The sequence below is a fragment of the Vicia villosa genome, unplaced genomic scaffold, assembly GCF_029867415.1.
Source record: "Vicia villosa cultivar HV-30 ecotype Madison, WI unplaced genomic scaffold, Vvil1.0 ctg.003973F_1_1, whole genome shotgun sequence".
NCBI classification, from domain to species: Eukaryota; Viridiplantae; Streptophyta; class Magnoliopsida; order Fabales; family Fabaceae; genus Vicia; species Vicia villosa.
The window spans coordinates 94,265-112,490 of record NW_026706348.1 but is presented as its reverse complement, the minus strand read 5'-3'; the positions used below and the strand labels follow the sequence as shown (position 1 = coordinate 112,490).

Sequence of the window (18,226 nt, the reverse complement as noted above, 5' to 3'; positions counted from 1 at the left end):
ACCAATTTTGTGTGATTTAGGGGAAGCTTTGAATGTTAGGGTTTATAAAGATTGGTTCGGTTTGTGTGTTAGAGAAGGAATTAAGGAAAACGGAGTCCATATTCGAAATCTACGCGAAAAAACAAGGAGAACAGTGGTCTCATTCGTCGTTTTTGGGAATCAGCCGTCGCCGGCGCCGCCGTGGGGGGCGGTAGCTCATCGGAGAAGACGATGAACAGTACCCTCCATGGTACTGTTCACGTCAGCATGCATCTCATTTCTTTATTATTATTTTTTTTCTTTCTTTCTTCTTTTTTTTCTTCTTTTTTCTTTATACTTTTATTTTTGTGTTTTTGTTTTATTACAATGATTAGAAAGTGAGGTGTCTCTCTATGATTGACTCTAGCTTTTATTTTGTCTTTTATAACTTAAAACTAAGTGACCAATTGATATAGTCATGGGATATTTCTTGTCACGTTAATTTTTCTTCATGCCATATGCATAATAATTGTCACATGTTGTAGTAAATGGAATAAATAAATGATAAACAAAATATGGAAACAAAAAGAATGATAGTGGACTAAGTTTAAGAACTGGGCTTAACGCAATACTTTTCACACCCCAAGGATCAGGCCCAGGCGCCTGTTGTTTATGAATTTGGTCATTGTAGTTTACTAATGCACCCCCCTGGCTGATAGATTTTGAGACTTGTTTAGAAATGGTTTCTTCTCTAATTTTTTACTTGTAATTCGATTCCCAGTGGAACAAAAAATAAATAAAAATATATTTTAAATAGAATAAGGTGTGTAGAAATTTTTGATATTTTTGTTAGATTTTTAGAACTTAGTTTGTTGTTTTTAATAAATCATTTCCTTTAGTGTGTTCATTGTGTTTTTTAAGTTTGATCGGTTTTGCAAATTAATTTTGTTTAATACCTTAGGAGTAGAATTTAATTGCCATTTTTTGTGTGATATCAGTAGACTCATATACCATATTGTGTGAAAAAAATAAAAGTATAATTCTATGTTTTGGTTAGGTTTTCATTAGATTTTCTATACCCGATTTATGTACGTTCCCAAACGGATAACCATGTGAATTTGACCTATAATTTGCTTTACCTTTATGCAATTGACTTAGTTTCTTTTTGTACATATAAGTAGGGATGTTTAGAGGTCCTAAGACCTGGAGTTGAATTTTTCAAGTCATGTTTTCTTATTTTACTTGATTTTTCTTTTTCACTTGTAAATAACTCACCTTTGGTTAACGATCGCACCATAATTTGTCCGAATGACCTATAATTTTGTATGAAACTTTGTGACTTGATTCCATAATTGTTTAGACACCTATTAGAGGTCATTAGCTACTGACTTCCATCATTTGATTACATCTTTCTAACTTCACCCCTAATTTGAATTCTATTAACTAGTTTTGACCTAGTTTTGTATAGTTTTGTTAGAACTTTGTTTGTTTCAAGTTGATTGACTAACATAGATTGGTATAAGGTCTTAGACGTATAAATGATACAATATGCTACTGACCTTAAATTTAGTTCATGTTTTCATTCGCTTTTTGTTTCGATTAATGGATGTTTGTTCGCTAATTGTTAAGTGACGATTTATGCGATACTTTGGTAACTCTTTGTGAATATTTTCGTGTAGTGCCATATGGCTTTTGTGTTTGATTTAGGACACTTATTTCCTTGGTTTGCTACTGCCCTAGGGCTCTCTTCTCATCTTGTTGGAGTTGTAACTCCATTCTTTTGCCATGTTCCCTTAGACTCTTCCTTCTTTGTTAAGAGGAATTGAGATAGGTTAGGATAGTTATCCTTGACCTTAGTGCCATTAGACTTAGATTAGAATAACTTAGATTAGAGAATAGGTTAGTTCCCTTTTGTTCATTCTTTTTCTTTTCAACTTCAAAACATTAATAAATAAAGAGGCGAATCACATTAAGAAAGTGATAGAGAAATGAGTGGGATTCATTCCCTAATCTGTTTCTCAATCACTTAGTGGCATAGAAATGAGTGGGATTCATTCCCTAATCTGTTTCTCGGTCACTACTTAATGGGAGAGAAATGAGTGGGATTCATTCCCTAATCTGTTTCTCAAACATTAATTAATGGGATAGAAATGAGTGGGATTCATTCCCTAATCTGTTTCTTGAACATTATATAATGGGATAGAAGTGAGTGGGATTCATTCCCTAATCTGCTTCTCGATCATTATACAATTTTATGTGATTCGAATCGCAAAGTAATTTCCCTTAAAAAATACCCAACCAAAAACATTTAAAACACTTAATAAAGGCTCGAATTAAAACAAAGTGACGAAGTGGTGCGAAACCTTGTATTGGGTTTTGTTCATCATGTAGTTACATAAAAAACACAAACCCAAGTTCATTCTTTTGCCTTGTTAGGCGCTTAAGAACAAGTTAAGTCCTTTCCAAACTAGGCGTATAAGTCTCCAAAGGTCGAGCATCGTGGATTGTGACCTTAACCGCTGTTCAACTAAAAAACACAAAACAAATGGAAACTATGGAGCCGAACTACGGTCGTTCTGATTCCTGAAAAGGATACGTAGGCATTGGGTCGCGGGGCCTAAGCGAACACACTTGTAAATAATTCCTTCTTTTCCCCGTATTTCTTTTGCATTCATTCGCATTTAGGTTTTAGACATAGATACACCCTTTAGATAGAAACAAACATAGGTGGATACCATCGAGTACGATGGGCGTGAGGGGTGCTAGCACCTTCCCCTTGCGTAACCGACTCCCGTGCCCTGTTCTCTGGTCGAAAGACCTTGTTCTTATTCTGAGTTAGGTTTCCTGGTATTCCTTTCCCTTATGGGATAAATATATTAGTGGCGACTCTGATTCCATTTTTCGCGGTAGCGACAACATCCTTGAAGGATTGCACAAAGAATAATTTTTCTTGACCGTTGTTTATGGAAATAGTTAGTGATGTGATATTTGTAGAACTAAAGATTAATATTAAACTATCTCCAAATTATTGTTCAAAGGTTGAGTTTAATCGATTATTGTGTTTATAATAATTGATGAATTCCAGAAGAATTCAATGTTCAATCACCTTTAAAAGGCCACATCTATAATATTGTTGAATCCTAGAAGGATTGTATCAATTATGTTAAAAATTACCAAAATGATTGCTTCAATAATATTATCGAATTCTAAAATGATTGAATTAATAATATTGAAGTATCCCAGAAGGATGATTTTGAGGATGATCTTCATGCATCCCAAAAATATTGCAAGAGTAATATTAAAATATCCCTGAAAGATTTCATAAATTTTGGTTGTTGTATCGATCTAAAAATTTATAATTTGTAATATGTTCATTAAAAGATTGTCATTCCAGAAAAATGACACAAATAATTTTAACGCATCCCAGAAGGATGATTATATATTTTATTTATTTTTTAGATTATTTTTTATAACAAATTATTTATATAGTTCTTGAAGAACTTATCAAGCATCCCTGAAGGATAGTAAATCAAATTAATTATATGATAATATAGTTTTAGTGATATAATATTGTATGATTAAATATGTTAATTTTATAAGGGGTAATTGTTTGATAATTATATGATAATATGTTCATATGAATGTGTTTGATTAAAGTGTTTAATAATGAGATACTATTATATTGGTTTTGAATTATATTGGAGGTATTGAATATCTTTGTATTACACAACACAATTTGGACATAAAATGTGTAATAGAAAAGCTACCGTCTTTTTTCTGGGGTTTATACTACACCTATATTAGTACAATTGAAGCACATGTCATTGTAAACCAGTAGTTTACAAATTACACTTAAATGTGGCGTTGGTAAAACCGGTTGGGTCATCTCGGATATAATATGATGTGAATAATTTGTATTGAAGAACCAGAAGTTTCTTCAATCCAGTCAATTTTTGTGTGTTTCTAAAAGAAAATAAAAATTTGAGAAATTGCGTTTTTATGACATTAATTGTTGCATCGACTAAAATATCATGCATATGTCTCTACTCGCAACCAGAAGTTTGTGAAATTATTTTCTCAACTAATTAGACTAAGATCTTGTTTTCTGGATTTTTTAGAAATTCTTGTATAAGTATTACATATATTATTAAAATTGATATTGAATATCATGTAATACATGTTCATAAAAAGAAAATGGACCCGAAGATCCATTCTTTAGACGTCTAAAGTTAATTATATGGTTGATACTTATAAGATCATCAATTCTAAATAATATATTTGAAACACCCAAACTATGATATTAAGATATTTATTCGCATTAAGCCAACAAGATACTATATATTAGTCCTCCCTAATTTATTCTAATATTTCTCATCTTAGTGAATATTTGGATGTGTTGTGTATATTCCAATTGCTCCAATATAATACATTAAGATGAGTCTTGAAAGAATATTGGAAAAATATAGTTAATATGACTCTCAATTTTGAGGATATAATTTGAGAAAATAATCAAATACTTGATTGCAGCCCAGTAGGCTGATTATCACTTGATAAATTAATTTTCCCAATATTAGGGGGAGGGAAATGAACAGCTGAAGTCATGAACAAGAAGTTCAAACGAACAAGTTAAAATAAATTGTTGCCTTGATCCTCGTACAGATCAATATGAACCAAAAGTTCAAAATATTATTCATTTGCAAAGTTTATGAAATAAATCATCAGCTGGTAATACTCCACTCAAAGTGGATTCTTCTATTGGATAATATAATATTGCAAATGAGTTGTAGCTGCGCCAGAAGCGTGATATGAAAGTCGGTTTCCAATGTTAAAAGTCCTCTACTAAGAAAAGAAACTAAAGATGACCCAAGTGAGGATATGAAAATGCTAAGAGCACTTTGATCTAATTTAATTTTCAGTTCCAGAAGAACAAATCAAGTACTTGAAATATGAAATAAAGAGATCTCGATAAATTATGACATGGATGAAATGGAATGGAACCGAAATTGAGATAACTAAATAAAGTCAATATTGACAATGTCTTTGTATACAATATAACGCTAAAAGTGATCAATGATAATGAGGATCATGAGTCATAGTCTATTAAAGATTAAAGACTAAGTGAGAATTGACCAAAATAAATATATTCATTTGAATAAGAATTAAACTCACTTTACAAGTGACTCACTTTTGGACCTGTAGTCCGAACACCTCATGGTGTGAAACTAATTGGATATAAATGTGTTTTTGTGAAAAAGAAAAATAAGAATGATATAAAGTTTGATTTATTGCTCAATGATTTTCACAAAGACCTAAGATTGATTTTGATAAAACATATTCAATGATTTTCACAAAGACCTAATTTTTGATAATTAATTAGCCTTGTAACACATGAAGGGCTTAATTTGAACATGATGGATGTAATAACATCTTATTTATATGGTTCACTTACTAGTGACATTTACATGAAACTCCCAGAAGGGTTCAATATACCAGAGGCACGTAATTTTGGATCTCGAGAAAACTACTCCATCAAATTGAACAAGTTTCTCTATGGGTTGAAACAATCTGGATGCATGTGGTATAATCACCACAGTGAATATTTACAAAAGGATGAATATACAAATAACTCAATTTGTCCTTGTATTTTCATAAAATGATATGGAAAAGTATTTGCAATATTAGTCGTCTATTGGAACTCCTGAAGAGCTTCCAAAAGCAATAAATTGCTTAAATAAAGAGTTTGAGATGAAGGACTTAGAAATGATAAAATATGTCTAGGTTTGCAAATTGAGCATGTGGACAAAATAATATGTGTACATCAAGAAGGCTATATAGAAAAGTGTTGAAATGATTCTATATGGACAAAGATCTTTAGATGAAAATGTTAGATCATTAGATGTGGAGAAAGATCTTTTTAGGCCTCGAGAAAATGATGAAAATTGCTTGGTCCTGAAGTACCATATCTCAGTGCAATTGGAGTACTAATGCACCTTGCTAATTATACACATCATGTTAGATCATTAGATGTGGAGAAAGATCTTTTTAGGCCTCCAGAAAATGATGAAAATTGCTTGGTCCTGAAGTACCATATCTCAGTGCAATTGGAGTACTAATGCACCTTGCTAATTATACACATCATGATATATCATTTGCCGTCAATCTATAAGTAAGATAGAATTATTCACCTACACGAAGAAATTGGAAAGCGGTCAAACATATACTTCGTTATCTTAAAGATGTTGGTTACTTGTCAGATTCTCACAATGGTAGATCAGAAAGAGGTTATTTGTTTACATGTGATGGTACAACCATTTCATGGAGATCTATGAAACAACTCATGGCAACAATTTCATCAAATCCTGCATAACTATTAGCACTCCATGAAGTCACTTACAAGAAGAAATTTTAAGCAACTACTACAAATAATATCGTCTCACATGTAAATGTCTGCATGAGGGGGAGAAATACATATGTTTTGCACTCTTTTTCCCTTCACCATGGTTTTGTCCCACTGGGTTTTCCTGGTAAGGTTTTTAACGAGGCAATTCACATTTAAAGGATATTGTACTCTTTTTCCTTCACTAGAATTTTTTCCACTGGGTTTTCTCTAGTAAGGTTTTAACGAGTCATATCCTCAATGAACATCATAGGGGGAGTGTTATGAATAATAGTAAATAGATGTGGATGTTCATTTTCCCCAATCTTTCTATATTCCTTAACTCCTATACTTTAAGTTCCTAACCTTTGTGTATTCCTTGAGTTAATGGTTGTTATTGGTCATGTACTATAAATATGGATAATATTGCAATGTGAATGGTACTTTTGGAGGAAGATAATACAATATTGCTTTCTCTCTTCTCTTTCTCTCCTTCATGTATCATTCATCTCTATATTGATTTAGTGAATTTCATAACAATTTTTTTTTCTTTATGTCTCCCTTAACACCATATATTAAGATATTAGCATATTAACTTATAATAATTACTTCATTTGTCCCAAAATAAATGTCACATTTGTAAAAATTATTTGTCATAAAATAAGTGTCATTTTTAGTTACCAATGCAATTTTAATTTTTATCTTCCAATTGTATCATTTAATTAATACTCTTAATTTATATTTCTCTCACATTGAATTAATGATAATAAGAATACACTCATTATAAATAAGGATAATTCGGTAAAATTATCACTCTCTCTCTTTCATTTATCACATTTTCTTAATCTATGTGAAAATGTCAACTTATATGAGTTAATTCTTCAAACCTCCTACAAATTTAAGAATTTTTTTAATAACCTAAGTCTTAAAAAAATATACATAACTAACCCATATTTCAAAAAAATTACCCCAATAACCATGTCTGGGGGTATTTCACACGTTGGCGCCAACTATACTACTTCTTTGTGTTGATTTTTATTGTTTCAAACTCAACTTATATTTACCAAGTTAATACTAACAATATATACTTGCAGTGTATACATACTAACATTTTATTAATTTTAACATTAATATAATAATAAATTATATATAAAACGTTAATATATATATATATATATATATATATATATATATATATATATATATATATATATATATATATATATATATTTGTTGTTTTTCAAATTTATATATTATAAAAAAACTAGGCAATAATTTAAACGTTAAAATAACATTAATATTTGTAAAATGTTAAATGTTAATATTTGTAAAACGTTAAAAAGTTAATATTTATAAAATTTATAGAACATTTTTAAAAAAACTGGGCAATAATTTTTGTAACAATATATATTTTTATTGTTTTTCAAAATTGTATATATTATAAAAAAACTGGGCAATAATTTAAACGTAAAAATAATATTAATATTTGTAAAATGTTAAACGTTAATATTTGTAAAATGTTACTCGTTAATATTTATAAGAGTGAAGATCCATTTTGGTCCCTCACAAATATCACACAACCCAAATTAGTCCCTCACAAAAATAAGGACTCGATTTAATCCCTTACAAAATTTAACCGGACCATATTAGTCCTTATGTTAATATTTTTACCAAATCGATTTTTTTCATACTTTTAAATCGTGACTGGACTGCCACGTTGACTTTTATTTTTTATTTTTCATTTTTTAAATACTAAGTTAATTTTTAATTATAATTTCATTTTTAAACAATTCTAAATTAATAATATCAAACAAACCAAAATTATTTAATTATAATTTCATTTTTAAACAATTCTGAATTAATAATATCAAACAAGCAAAGATTATTTTTTATATGGAATTGAACCTATGACCTGTAACCAATACTTTATGTCCTTACCACTACTCCAATGTATATTCATGACAAATAATTCTTATAATTTTTAGAAATATTAAATAATATATAATTTAAAACAAAAAAGTTAAAATTTGTACCAACGCGGTCTCAAATTCAAATCCGTTCAAATTAAATGATAGTCACTTTACAACTAGACAAGTCAATTTATATTGTTAATATTATTAATAATGAATACTTAAGTTAATAATTCAAATAAATATTTACTTATTTCAAATAACAAAAAAATAAGTATTTACTAATTTTAAATAATACAAAATTTAAAAATAAAATTAATAAAATATAAATCCTAAATAAAATTATTCAAATAAAAATAAATAAATAAATATTTAATTGAATTACTATTAAATTAATTGATTACTATTTAGTTTGTATTAACTAAATAATTTTAAAAATTAATTGATTATTTAATTTAAATTTATTAAATATTTTAATAATTAGTTGAATTACTATTAAATTATTTATTATTTAATTTGAATTAATTTTAAGTAAGTAAATATTTATTTGTGTGATATTTAATTTTAATTACATATAATTTAATTTATTTCTAATTGATTAAATATATTGAGGTTTTATATTTAATAAATTTTATTTTTAAATTGGTGTATTATTGAAATTAGTAAATCAAAGAGGATCAAAACCCCATTGATATAAATTTTATAATTTTTGTTTTAAATTCATAATTATTTAATATTAATAAAAATCTTGGAAATTATTTTGTATGAATGCATATTGGCCTAGTGGTAAAGACTTAAGATATTGTTTAATAGTATTGGGTTCAATTCCTTATAAAAACAATTTTGCCTTGATATTATTAAATCAGAATTGTTTAAAAATGACATTACAATTAAAAATTAATTTAGTATTTAAAAAATGAAAATAAAAAATAAAAGCCAACGTGGCAGACCAGTCACGGTTTAAAAATATAAAAAACCAATTTGATACGGTTTAAAAATATAAATAACCAATTTGATAAAAAAATATTAACAGAAGGACTAATATGGTCCGGTTAAATTTTGTAAGAGATTAAATCAAGTTCTTTTTTTTTGCGAGGGACTAATTTGGGTTGTGTGATTTTTGTGAGGGACCAAAATGAGTCTTCACTCTATTTATAAATATAAATATTTGTAAAATGTTAAAAATATAATATTTATAAAATGTTTAAAATGTTAAAAAATTTATAAACCATTTTTATTATCATTTTTATTAACTTTTTTTATTTTATTAACGTTTTTATAATTATTAATGTTTTTATAATTATTAACATTTTTATTTTATTAATGTTTTTATTTTATTATATTATAAATGTTTTTATTAACTAGATAAATGTTATATATATATATATATATATATATATATATATATTAAAATATTACTTTATAAAAAACATTAAAATGTTAATAAACGTTGATGTAAGTTTATAAAAAATAGTTAGTTTAAAATGTTAGTTTATAAAAAAGTTAAAATTTTAATATAGTTAAAAAAATTTAACGTTAAGAAATTATAGGTTCTGAGTATCATTTTTAATAGTTCAGCTATTATTTTTTATATTAGTTAAGTTTAAAGTAATTATAATCAAAGCAAATATGTAGTTCGGTTGGTAGCATATTCGCCTCACAATCACTTGAAACCAGGTTTGAATCCTGAACATTACAAAAACTTTAATTGGCCTCACAATCACTTGAAACCAGGTTTAAATCCTGAACATTACAAAAACTTTAATTGGTGTTTTAATTGGTGGTAGTATATTCTTTGTTGTTGGTGATATTACTCTTATTCAGGGTGAGAATAAGCTAGGTTAGATTAAGTTTTATAAAGTCTGAGTTTCGCCGATAATAAATTTATAAGGTCTGAGCCTGACTTATAACCTACTATAAATTCTTTTTTATAAGCGACTTATAAAAATAATAATTAAAGATAATAATTAGAATAATTGTATTGATGCTACAATTTTTTTTTATAAGCGACAAATTGGTTTTTTTTTTTTGTTGATATTATTGCCAATTTCATAAAATACTAGTATTAAAATAAAATTAAGAGTGAAGACCCATTTTGGTCCCTCACAAATATTATACGAGTCAAATTAGTCCCTCACAAAAAAATTGACCCAACTTAATCCCTTACAAAATTTAACCGGGTCATATTAGTCCTTCTGCTAATATTTTTCTCAAATCGATTTTTTCCTACTTCTAAACCGGTTCTTTACATACTTTTAAACCGTGACTTGACTGACACGTTGGATTCTTTTTTTTTTTTATTTTTTAAATACTAAATTAATTTTTATTTTTAATTTCATTTTTAAACGGTTATCAATGAATAATATCAAAAAAGCCAAAATTATTTCTTATAAAGTAATTTTTAAATAAGTAATTTTCATGATTTTTACTAATATTAACAAATTTTATACATAAATTTTTATCTATGAGGTCTCAAATCCAAGTTCCTTCAAGTTAAATGATTTTCACTTTACAACTAGATAAATCGATTTCTATCGTTAATAAAGTGACTATCATTTACAACTAAAAAAATCAATTTCTATTGTTAGTAAAGTGGCTATTATTTACAACAAGACAAATCAATTTCTATTGTTAGTAAAGTGATTATCATTTACAACTAGATAAATCAATTTCTATTGTTAATAAAGTGATTATCATTTACAACTAAACAAATCAATTTCTACGGTTAGTAAAATGACTATCAATAACAACTAGACAAATCAATTTTTATAGTTAGTAAAGTGACTATCATTTACAAATAGACAAATCAATTTCTATTTTATTAAATTGCCTGTCATTTAAGATTAACCACATGGGCCTGAGTTCAACTCCTTATAAGAAACAAGTTTGACTTTTTTATATTATTAATTTATAATTGTTTAAAAATGAAATTAAAAATAAAAATTTAAAAAATGAAAATAAAATAAAATCCAACGTGGCAATCCAGTCACAGTTTAAAACTAGAAAAAAACCGGTTTAAAAAAAATATTAACAGAAGGACTTATATGATCCGGTTAAATTTTATAAGGGATTAATTTGAATCTATTTTATTGTGAAGGACTAATTTGACTCCTGTAATATTTGTGAGGGACCAAAATGGGTCTTCACTCTAAAATTAAATTATTTGTAATCTGGTTTTAGTTAAACCGGTTTGAACCGGTTTAAAACCGGATTAGAACCATCTAAGAGCCCTAGCCGCGGTCACCACCACCACCATCGCGACCAACACCACCACGGCACCACCATAAGTACTATCACCGGTCACCATTACTCACTAATCAGAAAAACAAAGCATTCATATTTTTGAGAATCTATCATTCACTTTAAGGTTCTTATTTTTATTTTAGTTTTATAGTTATGCAATTTTAGGTTTTCCTAACTAGGGTTTCAAACACAGTTATTGTATGAGTTGGGTACTTTTCTACTTCTAATTTAACTGATTTGATATTGTTGAGTATTCAAACTTTCTAGTTCCTAAACTATAATGCTTTGTGTTCTTTTAAATCTCTGCTCCAAGTTGCTTCGTGCAGGGTGCTTCAAAGTTTAAACTGTATTAATGGATTTCTGTTTTTTTGTTGTTTCTATGTTACAGGAAATCTCAGTTGATATCACATTGTTTTCAACAAGATGCTGTCTAGGGCATTATTGGCCAAGCTCGTCCTGAAGCCCTCCGCTTTTTCTTGTCTCCAATTCACTCAACAGGCAGGCATGTTATTATGCTTTTACAGTTAAACACCATATTGTGTTTCAACATATTTGCTTATCAAAAGTGGAAATTATATGCAGAGAGGATTGCATAGCAGGAACAAGAAAGCCATGGAGTTCATTGGCAAAGGCTGGAATGCTTTGAAGGAGGTTGATAGAGTCATTGATTATTGTGAGCTCAACGATAGGCGTCTCATCCCTCTTCTTAATGTAATCACTGCTTTCTTAACCTATTGCCACCATTTGCTTCTTTATTTTAAGATTTTATATGAGAGAACAATAAATAGACCCTTGCTTATTTGGGATTCGTAAATAGACAACAAAGGAGAATTTCGAGCTTGCTTTGGAGGCGGATAACACCAACACTCATGCTAGGTATTGGCTGTCCAGATTGCATATGAAATACCATGTTCCTGGAGCAAATAAGGCCGTGTGAGTCAGCTGTCAGCCTTTATCCTCCATTATGTATTGTTTTTTCATGCTCTACCTATTTTGGGATATTATGTATTCTTAACGGTGAATTAGCAGTGTTTCTTTGTTTTTTTCTTGCTTGATTATATTTGCGCAAATATACATTTGACTTCTAAGATGAACTTTATTGGTGTGTGTTATGTTTTAGTTGCATCCAGATGCTCTTTACCTTTTGGGTGTTGTATATTTGACTCGCGAATGTGTTAAGAAAGATATTGCTTCGGCATTGTGGTGTTTCCATAGGGCATCCGAGAAGGTAATATATCAATTAATCAAAGTTAAACAAATCATTTTCTATATAGTGTTAGATTTTCAACATTTTTTCAAAGTTCATTCTTTTTTCATGTGTGTTGAGTTAGACTGAGTTTCACCTACATTGTATGTCATTTGGTTATGCTGTTATGAAATCTAGTTTGCACTTGCTCTTTTAGTGCATATGTTAAATCACCTGACACTTTTGGCATGGGCTGGAGTATTTTTACCTTCATGAAAAGATACGAATAAGTGTTTCATGAGTTATGAACTACAATAGGGTTTCATTGATTACTCACGTGCTGATTCCTAGAAGTTAAATTATTGTCAAAGTTGCATGTCTAGTCCAACTTTTCTTTCAAGACTTGTACTGGTTTACTGAAAGTTAATGTGACTTGAATTAAGTGTTTTTTTTTTGTTTTGTTTGAGGTTCACATTTGATGTTTGGTGTGACTCTCAACAAAGTATTTTAACTGGGATAACTTTGGTTGGGGTCCAGAAGAGACGGGCCAAGTCACACCCGACCTAAAGATGCCATGAGAGGGTGCGGGGGAAGTGAGAGCGGCTCCACATGGTGACACAGCCTGGCCCAACGCCTCAAACTCAATAATAAGTATTTCTGTTGCACATTCTTCAGCATTTATGTGGGCATATTTCCACAGAAACTATAAAAGCTTAGCTCTCTATTTGTAATGCCTACCAGTACCATGTAAAATTGGTTGAAATTGAGCATTTCTACACACGATTTCTTTTCTGGATATGAGGTAGTCAGAATCGAGATCTACCCATACCATGAGATTTTCTTCTGGCACGAACTCGCTTAGAGGTGGCAACATAAATCGAGGTTAATATTATTTTAACAATAATATTCAAGCTCTTATTATTCCTCTCATCATTTGATATAAAAACTCAAACTACGGTTTGAGAATTATAATCGGGAAACAAGATTACTAGACTCATCAATACAAATAGGCCTTAAAACAAACAATCTCTGTTGTTTTTAGATAGCTTTCTTCACTGTATTTTTATGTTTTCTGACTGTATAAGGTTGATGGATGTTCTGTTTTGAGTGTATGATAGTAATAAAAGGAAGATATTATGGGTCAGGTGTGAAAATTTCAGAATCAATAATAAAATTCAGTTTGAAGAGAGGTCCGGTTGGTCAAAAACGAGGAAAGAGCAAAGAAAGTATTGGTATTGATCCAGTAGAGATGGCAAAAGAAAAATTTCAGATAGCTGCAAAAGCAGGATGTGATCTTGGAATCAAATGGCTTGCAAGGTTAGAGGAGGAAGAGAACCGGTTACTCACCCAACAATTTTAAATTGTGAAAAATTAGATGAATAATACCAGTAGGAACACACATTTTTCAACATATTCTTTTATAGATTAAAATTCATGTTTAGTGGAACCCATGTTTATTTTAACTAATAAATATAAGTGTTTTGAAATGTGAGTGTGTTCAAATTAGGTACATGAGATATGAGATGTTAGCTGTACTTAAATAATATCAATTTTTGAGTGTACCAAAAGATAAATTTAATTATTGAAAATTTTTCAGTAAGTTTTCAAAATTATCCCCCTACCTTACATTTTTCAAAATATTTAATTATACTTTATTTATTTATTTATTAAATTATTTTTGAAATCAGAAAATTGTATATTCCTTCACCAGAATACCTGAGAATGTCGCTTAAAGAATTCTTACCAAATTTTTGTTCACCGGATAATTTGTTGTAAATTTGGTATTATAATTTTTTATCAAATTTTTATTCATCGGATAATTTGTTATAAATTTTTTGATATTATAATATTTTTATCAAATTTTTATTTATTAGATAACTTGTTATAAGTTTTTTGATAGGTTTTATTATATTAGACAATGTTTTGAAAATATTGTCAAAAGTGAACGGACAACCGTTCAAATCACCAAACGTTCCAAAAATTAAATTGGTAAGCAAGGTGACTAATGGAAACAATTTTCTTTACTTTAGGCTACGTTTAAACGGTTGCCTAAACTCATTTTTGCCGTAATCAATAAACAATTTATTTATAAGTTATTTAAAATGCAATTTTTTTTCAAATATAATACGAATCGGATAATTTGTTGAAAGATTTCAAGAAAACAAACAATGATTTTTTAACTTTAGGCCATCGCTTTTCACTATTGTTTAAAATCATCTTTATTGTAGTCACTAAATAACTTAATACTAAGTTATTCGGGATGTAAATTTTTTTTTAAAAAAACTTTTTCAATAGATATAGTTAGGGGTGGAAAAGACCCGCAAACCCGATCCAAACCAGAAAAAATAAAAGGAAATGAGCAGGTTCAAATGATTTAATGGGTTCAGCGGTTGAAAGAGCTGGTTTAAGGTGGTTTATGTTAATTTGTAATTCCTTGTGTCGAAGCAGGTTGTTGCTCGAACACAAGGTGTGTCGAAGTGTGTAACAAGTTTGTTACACATAAGTTTGTTTTTAAATCTAGATAGATTTGATTTAGATTTAAAATAGATTAGATTTGATTTAGTTCCAAAATAGGTATTTTGGGCTTTTATAGTTTTGGGCTTTGGCTTAGGTAGAAAGCTAACTTAAAATCTATAAATAGGGAGTAACCCTCATTATTTGTAATCAAGTCATTAACCTGTATTCACAGAAGTTGCAGTTGCAAGTGAATAACAAAATTTCCACAGTTTGTGGGCAGAGAGAAACTCTGCAGAAAATACTTTCTCCTTCTCTTTTAATATTTCCGCAAACCCTAATCCTATTTTCTTCATTGTCATCTTTAACGATAAGGAATTACTCAAAGGTTTGAGAGTCTAATTCCAACATTTGGTATCTAGAGCTCCGGTTAATCGATTGAAGGCAAGACGAATCGCGATGGCAATGAATCATCTGAATGGGCATTTTCCAGCAACACTACCAATTCTGAAAGGAGATAACTATGAGAATTGGTGCAAGCAGATGAAGGTTGTATTCTGTTGTCAAGATCTTTGGGATCTTGTAAAAGAAGGGATAGAACCGCTTGCAGAAGGTGCGAAGGAGGAAGAAAAGGCCGCACATAAAGAATTGAAGAAGAAAGATTATAAAGCTCTCTTTATAATCCATCAATGTCTGAGTCCAGAAAATTTTGAAAAGGTTAGTGATATAGAATCTTCAAAAGAAGCTTGGGAGATTCTTGAAAAATCTTTTGGAGGTGCAGAAAAGGTGAAAGAGGTGAGGTTACAAACTCACAAGAGAACGTATGAACTGCTTCAGATGGAAGATAGCGAAAGCATAACTGATTTCTTCACTAGAGTTACGAAACTAGTGAATCAAATCAAGATATGTGGAGAAGTGTTAACAACAAAAGCTATTGTTTCGAAGATATTGAGGTCTTTGGACCCTAAGTTCGATCACATCGTGGTAGCCATAGAAGAATCGAAGGACTTGTCGAAGTTGACAAAAGAAGAGCTTCAAGGGACGCTTGAATCTTATGAACAAAGAATGGCTGAAAGAGCTGCAAGCAAGTCGAAGAACGATGTGGCTTTGCAGGCTCAGTCAGCAAACGAAAAGAAAGGCAAAGGAAGCTGGACTGGAAATAAAGGTAGAGGTGGCTACAACAATTCGACTGGTCGAAATCAGCAAGAAGGAAATTGGTCGAATCAGAGAAATCCCTCTTACCAAGGCAACCAAAGAGGTGGTGCTGCAGGTAGAGGAAGAGGTGGTGGTCGAAAGCCTGACAAGAGTCACATTCAATGTTTCAACTGACAGAAGTATGGTCACTATTCGACAGCTTGTCCAGAAAAGAATAAAAGTCAAGAAAGTGATGCAAAGCTTGCAAAAGAAGAAGAAGAGATGTTGTTGATGGTCACAACAAAAGACGAAGATAAATTCAAGGACCAATGGTACTTGGATTCAGGATGCTCATCACATATGTCTGGAAGAAAAGATTGGTTTGTCAACATAAAACCCTCAATGAAGAACATGGTGAAATTTGCAAATGACAATACTCTAGCAGCTGAAGGTATTGGTGATGTAATGATTACGAGGAAAGATGGAAAGAGGTCAGTAATTTCCAATGTGTTGTACATACCAGGCATGAAGAGTAACTTACTCAGCATTGGGCAGTTGGTCGAAAAGAACTACAAGGTTTCGATCGAAGACAAGATGATGAGAGTTGTCGATGCAAGTGGGAGGTTAATCTTGAAGGCTCCTATGTCACAGAATAGAACCTTCAAGATCGAACTCAATGTGATGGAGCACGAGTGCCTTGCAACTGCAGCTAGCAGAGATGAATGGATATGGCACTATCGACTAGGCCATCTCAACTTCAATGACATCAGAGAGTTGAAAAGAAAGAATATGGTTTCAGGACTGCCAGAAATAGACATTCCAAACGAGGTATGTGAGGAATGTGTGCAGGCGAAGCAGCACAAGAATAGCTTCAGCAAGGATGCAGGAAGCAAGTCGAAGGCAATCCTTGATGTCATATACTCCGATGTATGTGGACCAATCCAGGTGGATTCGAATGGAGGTAACAAATACTTTGTTACATTCATAGATGATTTCAGTCGAAAACTATGGACTTACCTGGTCAAGAAGAAAAGTGAATTGATCGAGGTATTTGTCAAGTTCAAATCTATGGTCGAAAGACAAAGTGGTCGAAAGCTCAAGGTTTTGAGAACTGATGGTGGTGGAGAATATGTGTCGAAAGACTTCGACATGTTATATGAGAACGAAGGGATTGTGCATGAGGTGGTGCCACCCTACACTCCACAGTAGAATGGAACTGCAGAAAGAAAGAATCGAACCATCATGAATATGGTGAGAAGTATGTTGAAAGGCAAGCATTTACCTAAAGAATTTTGGGGAGAAGCAGTGTCGACTACAACATACATTCTAAATAGATGTCTGACGAAGAAGCTAGAAGGAATTACTCCAGAAGAATGTTGGTCTGGTGTGAAGCCTAGCTTGAGCCATCTGAAGGTATTTGGATCTATAACACATAGACATGTGCCAAATCAGTTGAGAAGAAAACTTGATGACAAGTCGAGTCAAATGATACTTATAGGATATCATTCGACTGGAGGATACAAGTTGTTCGACCCAGTGAATAAGAAAGTAGTGATCAGCAGGGACGTGATCATAGATGAGCTTAAAGAATGGGATTGGACTGAAAATGTCAAGAGGGATTCAGTGAGAATTCTTTATGACGAACCAGCTACTGAAGTTGAAAGAGAAGAAGTTCGACAAGAAGAAGTCAGAGGTGATGCAGGCCCAGGCAGACCTCAGAGAACAAGACACATGCCTGCAAGGTTACAAGAATGTGTGATTACATCAGACGATGTAGTCAATGATGAAGGTGAGCTGGTACATTATGATTTCTATGCAGATGTTGAACCTGTCAATGCGACTGAGGCATTGAAGGATTCGAAGTGGGTAAAAGCTATGAATGAAGAATTGAAGTCCATCGAAGACAACAATACTTGGTCACTTGTCGAATTGCCTCAAGGCAAGAAGGCAATTGATGTGAAGTGG

At 30.6% G+C, this 18,226-nt stretch overlaps 1 pseudogene; it reads left to right on the top strand.

Moving 5' to 3' along the window:
* The first annotated feature begins 11,910 nt into the window (after positions 1–11,910).
* Positions 11,911–14,033, top strand: LOC131641690 (uncharacterized; annotated as a pseudogene).
* The last annotated feature ends 4,193 nt before the right edge of the window (positions 14,034–18,226 follow it).